General features: G+C 38.2%; 1 long non-coding RNA gene and 1 other non-coding gene across 2 annotated transcripts; one reads left to right on the top strand and one right to left on the bottom strand.

The window, feature by feature from the left end:
* Positions 1 to 13619: 13619 nt before the first annotated feature.
* Positions 13620 to 13726, top strand: LOC142174089 (small nucleolar RNA R71). Its single transcript, XR_012703439.1, has one exon. It is a non-coding gene; the product is annotated as a small nucleolar RNA R71 (small nucleolar RNA).
* A 1473-nt stretch (positions 13727 to 15199) lies between these two features.
* Positions 15200 to 17484, bottom strand: LOC142173850 (uncharacterized). The gene is made up of 2 exons (XR_012703216.1): positions 16817 to 17484; positions 15200 to 15834 (listed from the first exon to the last, which is right to left on the bottom strand). It is a non-coding gene; the product is annotated as an uncharacterized LOC142173850 (long non-coding RNA).
* Between the last annotated feature and the right edge of the window lie 1397 nt (positions 17485 to 18881).

Genomic DNA, 18881 nt, shown 5'->3' on the forward strand with positions numbered 1-18881 from the left:
TATTTTTCTCATTTGTATTTTATTGAAGATTTATATACCATATTAGGAAGAAACTGTTCTCCAATTTGATTTGGTAGTTTCTTATTTTTTTATTTTAAAATAATTTTAAAACTCCAACTTGAAACTACTCCCTAATTTGAATTGATAATTTTTTTTTTCTTTTTTGTTTTTTAATTTTAAATTAATTTAAATTCTAACTTTATTGGAGCTTTGTCCTAAAAATCTACACTTATCATTTTATGGTTATGTCACTTGACTTAATATGGTGACTTTGCCTCTCCTTTTATTATATATTGAAGATAGAAGATTTAAGAGACTATAAGGCCTCATTTTTTTTAAGATTAAGACATCTCAATCTGAATACATATCTGATGGTGGGTGGTGGTAGTTTTTAATAGTGGGTGGTAGCGGCTATGGTTATTGATGGTGATAGGATGGTTGGTGGTGGTAGTTGAGGTGGGTGAGTATGTGGTTATGGTTGAGGATGATGGTGGTGGTGGTAGTGGTGGCATATTATTACTTCAAATAACACATCGAGATTATTATTAATTTTTTGAACTACAAAATCTCATCAACACACTATATGGTTTTCTAATATTATTATTTTTTTAGAAAAATTGTCACGACCCTAAACTCTCTCTGTAGGATGTCGTGATAGCACCTAATCTCTAAGACTAGATAAGCCGATTACTATAACGATTAAACCAATTATTAACAATGCTAATTTGAAACAGAGTTTAATATGAATACTGATACAAGAGCGAAATGAGCCTACACAACAATAATCATAACAACCCCTCAAGACTGGTAATACAAAGTCACGAACTCTAGTTAAGTACAAGGAAAGATCTCAAAGATCGAAAAAAATATTGTTCAAGTGCAGTACAATATAAGGAAAGGAATCCAAGGGACTGTGATGACCAAGCAGATATACCTTGAATCCTTGCGATCAACAAGCTAACTCCGTCCGAGTCTGATATCTCCAATACCTGGCTTTACACAAAAATATGCAGAAGTGTAGTATGAGTACACCACGGTCGGTACCCAGTAAGTATCAAGACTAACCTCGGTGGAGTAGAGATGAGGTACAAGTCAAGACACTCACTAGAAAAAAATAACCTGCGCAGTATAGAAGTATAAAGCTAATAATGGAAAGCAGGAATCAGTAAATGGCAACAAGAATCAATGTGTGATATAAACAGTAAGGCAATAGGAACACCATGAAAGTACCGTTGAAACCAAATAAGGAACACAATGACAACAAATAAATCAAGCCATTCTAACACAAGGTTCACAACAAAATCACTCTGTAATACTTCATCTCTTAGTATACTCACAGCACCTTGTACCCACATCTGGAATCGCAATCGAACGGACAACTCACGTGCCAATATCTCAATCCGCCCGGCATGATTACAGGCTCACATTCACAATCCGCCTGGCATGGTCACAAGCTCACAATCACAATCTACCTGGCATGGTCACATGCTCACAATCACAATCCGTCCGGCATGGCCACAGGCTCACAATCACAATCCGCCCGACATGGTTACAGGCTCAATAGCAACATAAAAACGGATAATACAAGAACACATGGGCATGATCAATAACGGTCAAGTTTCGTACTCCTGAGCTAGTATAAGTGGCATGCTACGGTGTATGCTTGTGCGAGTATACTACTACAATCCAAGTCAACAAGTAATATGAAAGATATCGAGTAGCTCATCGAAGCAACAAAACAAGTCACGCAGGGTGTATGACATACACAAGGAAAATCACACCATCACACGAAAATCACAAACACAATGTCCCCAAGTCATCACATATCACCCCTGACATTGCCACCATAATCTCTCTGATAGCCACCCGTATCACTCCATATAATAGCCACCCTTATCGCTCCACCCATACAATAACACAATAGCCACACGTATTATTCTATATATTCAACAACAGTGAGATGCCACCCTTATGTCCCGCATAAGATCAACAGTGAAATGCCACCCTTATACTCCGCATAACAGCAACCAAACTACACAATAATTCACATGTGCTATCATCACAACAACACAACATATCAACTAGTATCACAAGTGCCCATAGGCGACAACCTTTCCAAAGATCCAACGATATCAATATTTCCATAACAAATAGCCCACGGCTCAACACAACGTATATAGAATCTCAATAACAACAAAATGAACGGAAAAGTGACTCGACAAGGAACAACACCCTCTTTAAACAAAACTTCAATTAAAATAGATTAATGATTTTTGATAACCTCAATTCCAATTAATTGTTTAAGGATAAACTCAGTAGTGAAATTATTTCTATGAAATGACAAACATCGGATTCTAGTGTATGAATAGGCTAACAATGAAAGAGATGGCACGAACTAGTACTACGTCTAAATGCATGCGAATAACTCGGCAACAAAAGGATATCATATAACAACAATTTAAATTAAGAGTAACTGCACAATAAAAGAAATCACATAATGATAAAAGTGATAATAACTTCAAATAAAGCATATAAGAACAAACTCGAGAAGTAAGGAATGTGACATATAACAACAACTTCAAATAAAGCATGTGATAGTAGACATGATGAATAAAAGATATAACATGTGCTAATAATTCCAAATAAGTACATGAGAGAATCCTAAGAGTCTAAACCGGTCAATTTTCCAAATATAAGCCCGAGTTCACACTCGTCCCCTTGCGTACACGACTTTCACATAACACAATTAGCACAAACGAGTCAAATCCTAAGGGGTAGTTCCCCCACCTAAAGTTAGGAAAGATACTTACCTCAAAAGCTCTCAATCAATAATCTAAAATAGCTTTTCCTATACAATCACCTCCGCTCGTCTCAAATCTAACCAATATCGACTTAATAACATCAAATAATGCAAGAGGTATCAATTCCAATAAATAAAGCAATGATCTTTACACAATTTCTCAAAAGTCAACAAAAGCAGCCTCGGGTCCGAGGGTAGATTTCGACTAGCCATAACCCCACGAGTCCATATATGTATTTTGTTTCAAAATCCGAGTCCAATTCGACTCTCAAATCCCAAATTTTCATTATTCAAAACATAGACAAAGTTTCTCGAAATTCCCCTTTGATTCTCATAATTTTGATGTTAAATCTCATTTATAATCATGTAAAATAGTTGGAAATTGATCAAAATCACTTACCCAATGATTGTAGATGAAAATCCACCCTCCAAATCGCCTCCTACCGAGTCTAGGGTTCAAAATATGAAAGAATGAGATAAAATTCCGAAATTTCAAACTCTTAACCCAGCTGCAGATGTCGCATTTGCGACCAAAAGTTTGCAATTGCGGACTTAGTAATTGCGACCACATGTTTGCAATTGTGACCAAAAGTTCGCAATTGCAGACTTTGCAATTGCAACAAAAAGTTCGCAATTGCGAAGTACCGGCACAGCAATCCGAAACTTCACCGAAATGATCCGAAACCACCCCGAAATTCATTTGGAACCTCTCGGATACAAAAAATATTTGAATTTCAATCATAAAACACGCTAGAGACCTGATCGCACACTCAAAACACTGAAGAGAGGTCGTCTTGACCTGATATTGACCATGGTCAAACTCCAAATTTCTTAACTTAACTAGTCTCTCAACCAATGATCCAAAATAAACCCAAGCCCCTCGGGACACCGTTAAATCATACCAACAAGTCCCAAAACATAACACGAACCTACTCAAGGCGTCAAATCCCAAAACATAACATTAAAACCACGAATCACACCTTAATTTAAACTTAATGAACTATGAATTTTAAACTTCTACAACTCGCGCCGAATAATATGAAATCAACCTGAAATAACGTCAAATTTTGCATGCAAGTCCCAAATGACACAACGGAGCTATTCCAACTCGCAGAATTGCAATCCAAACCCGATATCAATAAAGTCAACTCCCGGTCAAACCTCTCAACCTTTCAAACCTTCAACTTTTCAACTTTTGCCAAAATATATCAAATTAACCTATGGACCTCCAAATCCAAATCTAGAGTCATCTATACAAAATTACCATACAAAGCTATCATAAATCATCAAAAATAACATTCCGTAGTCATCTACATAAAAGTCAAACTCCGGTCAACTCTTACCGCTTTAACTTCTAAAACAAGAATCATCTTTCCAAATCAATCCTGAATCATCCGAAAACCGAACCCGGCCACACACGCAAGTCATAATACATAATACGAAGCTGCTCGAGACCTTAAGCCACCGAACGGGATGCAAATCCTCAAAATGATTGATCGGGTCGTTACATGCTCCCCCTCTTAAATAAACGTTTGTCCTCGAACGTGCCAAGAATCATTCCGAAGTCATCAAATCACTGAATGTACTCACCATACATACGCTCGCGGGTGATCCCATGTCATCGCAATCCACATAAGCCCGATAATAGTATCTCAACTGAAAATTAATCCTTCCACCCACACTGATAAACCTTAGAGCAAATTTTTCACCATCCGATCATTTCCCAAGGACCCGATTCACTCATCAACACACACGGTATCAGCCCCCTCCAGCTGTAACAACTCATGCCTACACCCACAAAGTACAACTATACGACGTAACACATCACACACATGCCCATAACAATAACTCTCGCCACCACAATTGCCCATAATCAAATCCAGCACTGGCAATTAACCTCATGTTAGCTAGAACCCTATTCCAAACCTTCACAACATTGACAACGATACCAGAAACGTGAAGATCCCATGACCATTCACTCAAATCAACGAGTCACATCTAACGCCACCTGGCCACACACCTCGCAAGCTAAAACCCAATAAGCACAACGCAAATATGACCAAATATGCAAAGAGAATCACATGAGAGAATTATCAAACAAGCCCGACAGACACAACTCCCTATCAGTACCATACTACGAATCAATTCCACAAGGGAGAATCAAAACATATGAACTAATCACGAGGATCTCATCCTAATACAACTCCATCGCGGCACGCAGCACAGTTCAACCATATAAAACTGCATGAAAATGCGAGGATCCTATCCTCAGCACTGAATCATAAGTAGAATACATATCATACAAACCGAAACCTTCCAAAAATTCAATTTTGCGTAACAAAATCACAACACATAATGAACCCCTCGCACCGATAGAGCATCTAATCACAAATCGTAACCAAACCATCCAAAAATCACATCAAAACCTACCGTAATGAGTAACAGAAAGTCACTTCTAGTCCGATAGCTCTCAATAGTGAACAAAACCAAACGATATACACGGGCTACCATTATAGAATCTCCCAATAGTAGTAAACACATAAGTAGAGTACAAAATTACGAAACTCACCCATATGTGAAGCAAGATAAGAGGACTCACCCCGATAAGCAGAACCAAATCAAAATAAGAATGATGTTCCTCTATAACAATCAAAACCATACCTGTAACGACTCCATCTAGTGCAGCGGCCTCAGCACAACCATAGAAAGCATATCAATGGGTCTGGCCTCCCCCTCTAAGGTACCCTCTACCCGCCTGTCCTCCACCCCTAACTGGTTGTGCAGGTGGAGTAGCAACTGGAATGGAGCCCGTAGCCTGAGTGCTCTGATGAAATCTGCACCCTCCTTAGTCTGGGACAATCTCTTATGATGAGCCTAATATCACCACACTCATAACAACCCCTCTGCGGGCGTGGCTGCTCGTATTGAGTCTATGTCGGATAACTGAAATAATCATTGTATGAAACCCATGTTGGTGGTGCACTAAAAGATGACTGCCTCACATGAGTACACTGACTAACTGGAGCACCACGAGTAGTTTGAAGTACGGGCTGGACTGGCCGACTGCCTAAACCTCTGTCACGATGGGTCATAGCTGAAGAATAAAATCTATTGAACCCTACAGAACCTTGAGACCTCTTGGTCTCCTTATCCTCCATCTCCTCACCCTGAATACGCTCTAACATCCTAAAAATCTCCACCACCTGCTGAAATAGAGTATCAGTCTGCAACTCTGAGCCATGCAGAATCTAAGATCATAACTAAGCCCATTAATGAATCTGCAGACTTGCTCTCTGACTGTAGGAACCAAGGTAGGTGCATGATGGGATAACTCACTGAACCTGATGGCATACTCTAACACTATCATGGTGCCCTGAGGCAGCTACTCAAACTCTATAAGCCATGTATGTCGGAGGGTCTGGGGAACAAACTCCCTCAAAAACATCTTTGAAAACTGAGCCCAAGTGGGTAGTGCTATATTGACTGGTCTACCCTCTTCATAAACCTTCCACCACTAATACGCTGCTCCTGACAGTTGAAATGTAGTAAAAGCAACTCTGCTCACCTCTACAATACCCATGGTGTGGACAATGCGGTGACACTTCTCTAGAAATCCATGTGCATCCTCGGCAGTTGTGCCACTAAAAGTAGGTAGACTATACCTTTTGAACCTCTCAAGCCTCTTCTTTTCCTCCTTTGATTCCCCTGGCATAACCTCAGGCTGAACCGGAATAACATGTTGTACCGACATCACACCTGGAACCTGACCAATGTGAGCCTGCTGCTCTGGAGTACAGGCGGTGGGCGTCTGAGGTCTTCCCCCAATATTCGAAGTAGTTGGTGCAACGGAGATCAATCCCGCCTGAGCCAATATACCAAACATGCTCAAGAACTGAGGTAAAGTCTCTTGAAGTCCAGGGGTAACAATATGCGCCTCCGATGCCTGTCCCCCAATCGGAGCTACTGGCGGCTCCTCAACTGCTACTATGGCAGGTGCTCTAGCTCTGGCACATTCCCCTTCTCGGCCTCTACTTCGGCCCCGACCTCTCGCGGTTCTAGCAGGGGGTGTGAGTGTCTGCTCAGTTGATTCGGTAGTACGTGTCCTCACCATCTGTGAGATAATAGAGATATAAAGTTTCAAACTTCGAAATCAACAAATTTGCACGACAGTAATAAAAGAAGTGGAATTTTTCTAATAGTTCTGTAACCTCTCGAAGATAAGTATAGACGTTTCCATACCTATCCACAAGACTCTACTAAACTTGTGTGTGACTCGTAGAACCTATGAACCTAGAGCTATGATACCAACTTATCACCACCCCCAACCTTCCTCCGTAGGATGTCGTGATGGCATCTAGTCTCTAAGACTAGGTAGGCCGATTACTATAACAATTATATCAATTATTAACAATGCTAATTTGAAATGGAGTTTAATATGAATACCGAAACAAGAGTGAAATGAGCCTACATGGCAATAATCATAACAACCTCCCAAGACTCGTAATACAGAGTCACGAACTCTAGTTAAGTACATGGAAAGATCTCAAAGATCAAAATACAATATTGTTCAAGTGACAATCTGACAGTACAATATAAGGAAAGGACTCCAAGGGACTGCAATGACCAAGCAGGTCTACCTTGAATCCTTGCAATCAACAAGCTAACTCTGCCTGAGTCCGATATCTCCAATACCTGACTCTGCACAAAAATGTGCAGAAGTGTAGTATGAGTACACCACGGTCGGTACCCAGTAAGTATCAAGACTAACCTCGATGGAGTAGAGACGAGGTATAAGTTAAGACACTCACTAGACAAAATAACTTGTGCAGTATAGAAGTATAAAGCTAATAATGGAAAGTAGGAATAAGTAAATGGCAACAAGAATCAATGTGTGATATAAATAGTAAGGCAATAGGAATACCATGAAAATACTGTTGAAATCAAATAAGGAACACAATGACAACCAATAAATCAATCTGTTCTAACACAAGGTTCACAACGAAATCACTCTGTAATACTTCATCTCTTAGTCACAAGTCACGGGTCTCAACCCACCATCATATACTTATAGCACCTCGTGACCACATCTCGAATCACAATCGCATGGACAACTCACGTGCCAATATCTCAATCTGCTCGGCATGATCATAGGCTCACATTCACAATCCGCCTGGCATGGTCACAGGCTCACAATCCGCCCGGCGTGATCACAGGATCACAATCATAATCCGCCAGGCATGGTCACGGGATCATAATCCCAATCCGTCCATCATGGTCACAGTCTCACAATCACAATCTACCCGACATGGTCACAGGCTCAATAGCAACATGAAAACGGATAATACAAGAACACATGGGCATGATCAATAACGATCAAGTTCCGTACTCCTGAGCTAGTATAAGTGGCATGCGACGGTGTATGCTTGTGCGAGTGTACTACTGTAGCACAAGTCAACAAGTAATATTAAAGACATCGAGTAGCTCATCGAAGAAAAAAACAAGTCATACAAGGTGTATGACACACACAAGGAAAATCACACCATCACAAGAAAATCACTAACACAATATCCCCAAGCCATCACATATCACCCCTAACATTGCCACCCTTATCTCTCTGATAGCCACCTGTATCACTCCGCCCTAACATTATCATTAGCCATCCTTATCTCTCTGATAGCCACCCGTATCACTCTGTATATTATCCACCCTTATCGCTCAACCCGGACACTAACACAATAGCCACCCATATCACTCCTTGCATTCAACAACAGTGAGATGCCACCCTTATGCCCCGCATCACAACAATGGTGAAATGCCACCCTTATACTCCGCATAACAACAACCAAACCACACAATAATTCACATGTGCTATCATCACAACAACACAACATATGAACTAGTATCACAAGTGCCCATAGGCTACAAACTTTCTAAAGATCCAATGATATCAATATTTTCCCAACAAATAGCCCACGACTCAACACAACATATATAGAATCTCAGTAATAACAAAATGAATGGAAAAGTGACTCGACAAGGAACAACACCCCTTTTAAACACAACATCAACTAAAATATATTAATGATTTCTGATAACCTCAATTCCAATTAATTGTTTAAGGATAAACTCAATAGTGAAAGTATTTCTATGAAATGACAAACTTCGGATTCTAGTTTATTGACAAGCACAAAACACACACTTAAATTCTGCTCGCTAATCAAATATAGTATAGTATAATATCATATCCACAAGGATTTGATTTAAATAGTATTCTCGTAGTTTCTAGCTTGGTTGCTATCCAAGATGATCAACAGTTGAGATTTATAAGATGTCTAACTAAAATTAACTAAGAATCTAAAGCTATTGACTAATGACAATTGAAACAAGTAATAAACAAAGAAGGTTATCAATGAGAGAAGATAGGGTTTTGATAGGATAGGTGCAAGATAATTGTTCCGGATCTAACTCTAAATAATTCACTTCTAATGTTCAAATGAGTCTCTCGAATTCACCAGATTATTAGTTCAAACATTCAGCAAAAACTTCTCTATCGATTAAGTCTCAACCTCGCAAGATGAACCAATTTAAGCTATGTGAAGGTATGCAAGATTTCGTAGTGGATTGGTCTTTAGGAGAACCTCTCTCGATTATCCTCCTAACTAGGTTTAATTAATGATTTAACTAGCCTCTTTTGATTACTAAGAAGAATTAATGAACTCAACCAACAATATAATGCAAAGATATCACAAGTTATGCCTCTCTCGATTACATGAACTAGTGAATATAGACGCAATAATTAATTCATCCAAAAATGATTCAATACATAAAACTAGAGTTATAATTCACAAACAATCATCAATACACCAAATCCATCAAACCCTAAATGGAGATATACAGTAATTCATCACAAATAAAATCAAAGTATAGGAAAACATAAATTCAATCCAAACTCGGGTCTTGAGTGAGGAAGGAATGATGAAATCCTTGTGCTTTTGCTCTTCCAACTCTTCTTTTGCCTCCTTCGGTCCAAAGTATGTCAAAAAAAAGGTCCAGAAAATAACGTTTTTTCATGTATTTATACCAAGTAGGGTCGGGCCTAGACGAAACCACCTTCTCCTAGCCGAAATAGGCATTGGCTCTGTAAAAATTACACAGGCATGCCGCATGGGTTGATGCGCCATGCGGGGCATTAGTGGGGATTTCCTGAGAGCTCAACAATCAACATGCAATAGGAATTTGGGCAGCCACGGCACACCCCGCGCCGCGGTTGTGAAGTTTTCTCAGATTACTGCTCAAACTTCGATTTTTGATGTCCAGATTTGGTCCTCGGCCCCCGAACACGATCCTGACTTAATCCCTTAGACTTTTACTCGGACATCAAATCTCCAAATAGTTCGAATTAGCTCCACAACATCTACATAGCTCGGAATCACTCTTACAAGGCATAAAACACACAATAAGTGCAAAACACTACCAATTATAGCTCAAGCACAAATAAAGTGCAGTGGATTAGAGTGCAATAAATGACCAAAATACGAGATTATAGCCTACCATCAACACTCTACATTTAAACCATTGCTCGTTCTCGAGAAATCAAACTACACTTCATATCAACATGCCCGTTTTCAACAACTCTAATAACTCATCATACGAAGAATATTTAAAACAGATTAAGCACAATACTGTAACATCCTTGCCTCAAGATTTGACTCCCAAGAACCATGCATTTTTTCACACCCCGCTAACTTACTCTAACACAGAGGTTAACGACATTATCTTTTCTTCATGAATCAAGTGCCCTCACAAAGCAATAGAGAGTAGTTCCACACACAATAAAATTTAAAACAATCAGGAACTCAAGATAGAAAGAATTCACTCACTCTCAGAAACAACATTCATGTGCCACCAAAGACGTACAATAGGCTTGCCCGTAGTGTACTACTCTACTAATTGAGCTCATTCAGTCAAGGATAAAGTAGGAGTTTAATCGGTTGTAATGTAGGCTGCAAGATAGGCAGGATACATATGGATTTAAGAGTGACTACACCTCCCGAAGCACTATAATACATACAATTAACCATTCAAAACCTAACACTTATGTCAAACCACAACTCCACCTTCATATCTATATACATTAGCTCCCTACTTCTTTAAGCACAAATACATCACGTTACCACTATCAAGGAAAACAAATTTCACAATGATACACTTATTTTTTTTATTTTTTTTTTCAATTCAAGTGGCTCTTAATTTTTCAAAAACATTCCACCTTTCTCCTTATTTCAATAGTTCCACTCAAAAGCCAAACCAACCACCCCACACTTCAACTTTTACAAAGTTCATAACAAATTCAAGTGCTCACGAGAGGTAAAAGATTCAAATAGATGGTCAATTCAATAATTGGGTATGGCTTGCAATGTGGTTGCCAAAGAAATAGGATTACTGGCTCAGCGGGGTTAACTAGGATATATAAAAATTAGGTGGGAAAAAGCATATAATTGGCTCAACAAATATACGCCTATATCACTTACAAGACTGAATAAAATTACTATTTCACTTTGCAAACACACGGGGCAAGTTCTAGATATCAAATGCATTGCACAAAATAATACAAAACCTCTCACACACATGGCACATAACTCACTCAGGATCGAACTATCACGGTATGATAAAGTCAAGAGATATTGCTTTCAATTCGAATCATAGCACAAGATTTCTTACTCCTAACAAAAATAAAAACTACTATTAACTACACCCGGTTCAAATAAAACCCTTGGAAAAGAATCGCGATACAAAGAAAAACCAAGGGGGAATTATTACACTACCTACAAACGAAAATATTTTTGTCTTTTTCTTTCGACCTTAATCCCTCAAGAAACTTGTCGATGATATCCATCGTCGGGAAAATAAAAAAAATAAATTTTTTATGATTTTTTTTCAAAACATTTTTCTATCTCTACTAAATACAACTAACAAAAAGAAAACTACTATACATACATACAAATATCCCCCACCCTACACTTTAAGTTGTGGCATGTCCCCATGACACACAATTAAAAAGCATAAGGTAAAGAAAACTTTTCTGAATATCTAGTCGAGGTCTGAGTCGAAGTCGGGCTCCATGCCTCGCGCCCGAGCGAATGCACACATTCATGCAAACAGCTTTTTCTCAGCCTTTTGGGGGTATGCCCCACACTTTTCTTTCTCACTCACCGCAGCCTTATCTTTCGGCCCATGTACTCTCCACTCAACACTTGCAGCTGGTTTGTGTTTTTGCACCCCCTTTTCTACATCCATTTTGAAAGTCACAGTCTCCCCACCCATTCTAAGCATGAGTTTTCTCAGTGTATATCCAATATAGCTCTATCCGTCGCTAAGAATGGTCTTCCTATGATGAAGGGTCCTCCTTGTTTTCCTCCATATTCACTACTATAAAATCCATAGGAAATACGAACTTATCCACCTGAACTAACACACCTTCTACTATCCCATCGGGTATTGTAGTGGTTTGGTCTGCCATATGCAAAGATATGGGTGCAGACCTTATCTCTCTAATCTCCTTCTCCAGTTTCCTATAAATAGACATAGGCATTAAATTAATTGAGGCACCAGAATCACATAATGATTTATCAAAATTAATAGTTCCAATAAAGCAAGGTATAGTAAAACTCTCTAGATCTCCACACTTTTGTGGGAGCTTATTTTGCAATATCGCGCTGCAATGCTCTGTGAGCTTGATCACTGAGGTCTTTTCTATCTTCCTCTTCTTTGTAAGGATCTCCTTCAAGAATTTGGCATAAGCAGACATTTGTGCGAGAACTTATGTGAACGGTAAGTTCACATGAACCTATTTTAGCACATCCAGAAATCTTCCAAAATGCTTGTCCAACTTTTCTCTATATAACCTTTGTGGGAAAGGTAAAGCATGCATATACTCGCTCTCATCATGTTCCTCCCTTCTCGAAATTTCTCCCTTCTTCTTTTTCTCATTTTTCATTGGTCCTTTCTTCTTCTTCTTGCCCACCTATCAAGGTTACATCATTCATTGTTTCTTTGGAATTTCTCTCAGTATCAGCAGGGAGAGTTCCTGGAATCCTCTTAGACAATAGAGTGGCTAGCTGCCCAACCTGTCTTTCTAGGTTTCAAAAACCAGTGCCTAGTTCTTTGATATTTGCTCCATGTTCCCGTATAGCCGCGCTATGAGTTTCAAGCCTCTCACAAGTTTTCAGAATGAAGGCCTTTATGAGATCTTCTATGCCAGACTGAATGGGATGTTGAGGCTGAAATTGCTGCCTCTGCTAATTTTGGAATGCTGGAGCTCCTTGTCCATAGGGTCTAGAGTTATTTTGTTGCCATGCATTAGCGGTACCTCCCCCTCCCCCCCCCCCCGATAGGTGAACTCTATAAAAAATCAGGGTGTCTCTAACCCAATGCATTAAAATTGTAATTTTCCACAGCATTCACGTCCTCAGTTGAGGCTTCACACTCATGAGTAGGGTGTGCTCTTCCACATATATCACAAGTTGCGTGAGGCTCATTTTGTATCAAGGCTAAGATCAGCATTGTTATTTCTTTAGCCATAGCATCAAGATGTACCTGCACAAATGTATTTGCATCAACTTGGTGAACACCAGTTGATCTTCTTCTATCAGCACTCTTAGAGGGCCACTGATTTGCATCTTCAGACAACTCATCAAGAATTGTAACTATCTTCTCTGGAGTGTTCTTCATCAACGGGCCTCCAGTTACATTGCTCAATGTTCGACGCGAGGCCAGTGTCAATGCATCCCAAAAGACCTAGAGTTGCATCCAGAGTTCAAATCCACTATGTTGACACTTTCGAACAATCTCCTTAAACCTCTCCCATGTTTCAAAAACAATTTCAGTATCTTTCTGGCAAAATTTATGGATTTTTCTTCTAAACTTGCCCGTCTTAGTTGAGGAGAAATATTTATCAAGAAATTTTCTGGTCATCTCATCCCATATTCTAATCGATCCTGTGGGTAAGCTTCGAAACCACTGCTTTGCATCATCTTTGAGTGTGAAGGGAAATGCCCTTAAATATACTGCATCTTGTGACACACCATTATATTGAAAGGTGTTCATAATCTCCTCGAAATCCATTAGATATGTATTTGGATCTTCGTTCATCTTCCCTCTAAAGACAAAGCAATTCTGAAGGGTTTGAAGCAACCCTTGCTTTAATTCAAAATTATTAGCTGCAATTAGAGGTGGTCTAAAACTTGATAACCCTTGATTGTAGATTGGTCTAGTTTAGTTGCCCAGTGATCTCCCAAGCATGGGAGCTATATTTTCGAACTGGTCTGCAACCAAGGGTTAATTTTGAGCAATTCTCCGATCCCTTTCTTCTTCATAGATAATTTGTGCATATCTAATAGTTGTTTCCTCAGCAACTCGTGCAGCTTTTTCTCGTTGTTGGGCTATCTCTCTTGCAGCCAAATCCACATTATCATCACTATTTCCAGCCATAAGTTCTTTGGTTAAGGATTATCCAACCTTTCCTAATGTCTCGGTGAGATTTCTTTCATTCCTTGGCTGTCGCAGTTATTTTTCTATCTCGGGCTTATATGGTAGCACTTCTTTCACAGAAGCTCGAGTCATGCACCAATCTAAACATGTAACATGCGCACAGTCAACAATACCAAATGTAAAGAAAGAACAAATAAATAAAATAAAAATTCCTGAATTAGCACTACAAAGTATTTCAAACACTATTGATTGTCAATCCCCGGCAATGGCGCCAAAATTTGACGAGCACAAAATATACACTTAAATTCTGCTCGCTAATCAAATATAGTATATTATAATATTGTATCCACATAGATTAGATTTAAATAGTATTCTCATAGTTTCTAGCTTGGTTGCTATTCAAGATGATCAACGGTTGAGATTTATAAGATGTCTAGCTAAAATTAACTAAGAATCAAAAGCTATTGACTAATGATAATCGAAATAAGGAATAAACAAAGAAGGCTATCAATAAGAGAAGATAGGGTTTTGATAGGATAGGTGTAAGATAATTGTCCTGGATCTAACTCTAGATAATTCACTTCTAATGTTGAAGTGAGTCTCTTGAATTCACCCAATTATTAGTTCAAACGTTCAACAGAAACTCATCTCTCGATTAAGTCTCAACCTCGCAAGATGAACCAATTTAAGCTATGTGAAGGTATGCAAGATTTTGTAGTGGATTGGTCTTTAGGAGAACATCTCTTGATTATCCTCCTAACTAGGTTTAATCAATAATTCAACTAGCCTCTTTCGGTTACTAAGAAGAATTTATAAACTCAACCAATAATATAATGCAAAGATATCACAAGTTATGCCTCTCTCGATTATATGAACTAGTGAACAGAGATGCAATAATTAATTCATACAAAATCGATTCAATGCATAAAACTAGAGTTATAATCCACAAACAATCATCAATACACCAAATCCATCAAACCCTAAATGGAACTACTCAATAGAAATGGAGTAATTCATCACAAATAAAATTAAAGTAGAAAAACATAAATTCAATCCAAACTCGAGTCTTGAGTGAGGAAGGAATGATGAAATCCTTGTGCTTTTGCTCTTCCAACACCTCTTTAGCCTCCTTAGGTCCAAAGTATGTCAAAACAAAGTCCAGAAAATAATATTTTTCCATGTATTTATACCAAGTAGGGTCGGGTCTAGATGAAACCACTTCTCATAACCGAAATAGGATATTGGCTCTGTAAAAATTACACATGTGCGTCGCATGGGGCGACGCGCCATGCGGGGCATTAGTGAGGATTTCCAGAGAGCTCAACAATCGACAGACAGCAGGAATTTGGGCGGTCCTGGCTTACCACGCGCCGCAGTTGTGAAGTTTTCTCATAGTACGGTTCAAACTTCGATTGTTGATGTCCAAATTTGGTTCTCGACCCCCGAACACGATCCCGGCTTAATCTCTTAGACTTTTACTCACACTTCAAAGCTCCAAATAGCTCGGATTAGTTCCACAACATCCACATAGCCCGGAATCACTCCTACAAGGCATAAAATACACAATAAGTGCAAAACACTACCAATTAAAGCTCAAACACAAATAAAGTGCAGTGGATTAGAGTGCAATAAGCGACTAACATATGAGATTATAACCTACCATCATGTATGAATAGGCTAGCAATGAATTAGATGGCACGAACTAGTACTACGTCAAAATGCATGCAAATAACCCGGCAACAAAAGGATATCGTGTAACAAAGATTTAAACTAAGAGTAACTCCACAATAAAAGAAATCACATAATGATAAAAGTGGTAATAACTTCAAATAAAGCATATAAGAGCAAACTCGACAAGTAAGTAATGCGACATTTAACAACTTCAAATAAAGCATGTGATAGTAGACATGACGAATAAAAGCTATAACATGTTCTAACAATTCCAAATAAGTATATGAGAGAAGCCTAAGAGTCCAAACCAGTCAATTTTCCATATATAAGCCCGAGTACGTACTTGTCACCTCGCATACACAGCTTTCACATAACACAATTAGCACAAACGACTCAAATTCTAAGGGGTAGTTCCTCCACCCAAAGTTAGGCAAGATACTTACCTCAAAAGCCTTCAATCAATACTATAAAATAGCTTTTCCTTTACAACTTACCTCCGCTCGGCTCAAATCTAACCAAAATCGACTTAATAACATCAAATAATGCAAGAAATATCAATTCCAATAAATAAAGCAATAATCTTTACACAATTTCTCAAAAATCAACAAAAGTCAACTCCAAGCTCGCCCGGTTAAAATCCGGATCCAAGGCTAGATTCTGACTACCCATAACCCACGAGTCCATATATCTATTGTGTTTCAAAATTCAAGTCCAATTCGACTCTCAAATCCCAAATTTTTATTTTTCTAAACATAGACAAAGTTTCTCAAAATTCTCCTTTGATTCTCATAATTTTGATGTTAAATCTCATTTATAATCATGTAAAATAGTTGAAAATTGATCAAAATCACTTACACAATGATTGTAGATGAAATTTCCCCCTCCAAATCGCCTCCTACCGTATCTAGGGATCAAAATATGAAAGAATGAGCTAAAATCCCGGAATTCCAACTCTTAACCCAACCGCAGATGTTCGCATTTGCGACCAAAAGTTCGCAATTGCAGACTTAGCAATTGCAACCACATGTTCGCAATTGCAGACTTCGCAATTGCACCAAAAAGTTCACAATTGCGAAGTGCCAGCACCCGCAATCCCAAACTTCACTGAAATGATCTGAAACCACCCCGAAACTCATCCGGAACCTCCCGAACACAAATCATATATGAATTTCAATCATAAAACACGCTACAGATCTGCTCGCGCACTCAAAATACTGAAAAGATGTCGTAATTGTTAGTATAAAACTTGATGAGGCAAACACTGAAAAGATGTCGTACTGATCATATGGAATGGAGAGGCAATATGAGAGGGATGATCAAGACTCCGTGAACTTTAAATTTGAAGACTCTATCAAAATGGTTCAAGAGTACTATATGAACAGTAAAGTTGAAGACTCGTTCGAAAAGATTGAAGACTTAATATATAAGCTTGAGATTCTTGCTGAAAATTTGAAATAGTGTTTGAGGCTCACAAAGTTTTCAATGTTCTGCCGGTTCCTTCGTTGCCATTTGTTTCATTCAATGTTTAGTGAGAGTTGATAATAATCACATCCCAAATCCCAAAATGACATTATGTTAATGTTAAATATAAAATAAAATGAAGAAAATGTGAAGAGATAGTAAAGGATAATATGATCAATTTCATTGTTAATTAATGTTAAAAGGTGAATTTCTGAAAACAACCAAAAAAATCACTTATTTTGAATCGGAGGAGTAATTATTTACTAAAAACGCAAATTTTTATGATCCCTAAATGCTTGGAAGAGTGCAAATAATTGCACAGAAAACCAAAGTGTGAGGATAGTATTTATTAGCGTACAATTTATTTTTTTTTGGTTTTTCACCCGATATCCGATATCCACATTGGGGCCCGACTAAATTCGGATTCGCGAACAAAGGACTCCATACCCAGGGACTCGAACCCGAGACCTCTGATTAAGGATGAAGGAGTACGTACCACTCCACCACAACCCTGGTTGGTTACTCAAATTTATATGATGTGAGGAAATTGATTGTGACATTTTTCTCAAAAACTAAACCAGAGTCACTCATTCCTCAGCCAAAAACAACATCAACAACATGAAAAGCCTAGAATATGTAGAAAAAATCATACTATCAATTTTAGGAATCTTTTTGTGTCTGTTGCTTGCATTCCATGTTAGTACATTTAGATACATGTATTAGTCTCACTCACCGAAACCAGGGAAACAAGATAGAATAGTAACTAGAAATAGGAAGTGATAAGAAAGTATGAGAATGATATTATAGTATTTTTGCCTTGAATAATTCAAAATATCGGTTTAATTGTAAAATAAGAAAACACTAATTATTATGATTAATTTGTCAAATTTAACGAGGACAGCATTTGTTCCAAAATAACTTTCACTCGACAACTGGAAAAAATAAGTTAATAAATTACTTTATGATGAAATCACAATAATATACTTATTATTTTTGTATCAGCAAAGTTGATGTTTACATGTAAATTCACAAGATATTAGCGCAAAGCTAAGTTAGTGTTGACTCGTGAGCTGGATGACCCAAATCAACATGTCAACCTAATTATACGGAACATATCACTTACACTTATCCCAGAATCGATATTATGAGGCAGAGATACATCGAACTAAAGGGCGCCTCTGCAATCTGATAATGTTTTGTTATATATATATCAGTGGTAATGTTTGTTTTAGAAAAATTGCATATATACTTAAACTGGCATTGCTTAAAAATATCAATTTGGTACAAAAATTAAAACTGATTCAAGCCTAAATACAACTCAAATCCAGACCTAAATACAAGTCGAATGTAACAAAAAAACTAATTCCTTTTGATCAATATCTTGCGCGCTCTAAGTTTTTTTTAGGAACCCCAGGAAAACCCGCAACTGCTACAGTCTCTGTCCTTCGGGTGAGCACTC

The sequence above is a fragment of the Nicotiana tabacum genome, chromosome 19 (assembly GCF_000715075.1).
Source record: "Nicotiana tabacum cultivar K326 chromosome 19, ASM71507v2, whole genome shotgun sequence".
NCBI lineage: Eukaryota > Viridiplantae > Streptophyta > Magnoliopsida > Solanales > Solanaceae > Nicotiana > Nicotiana tabacum.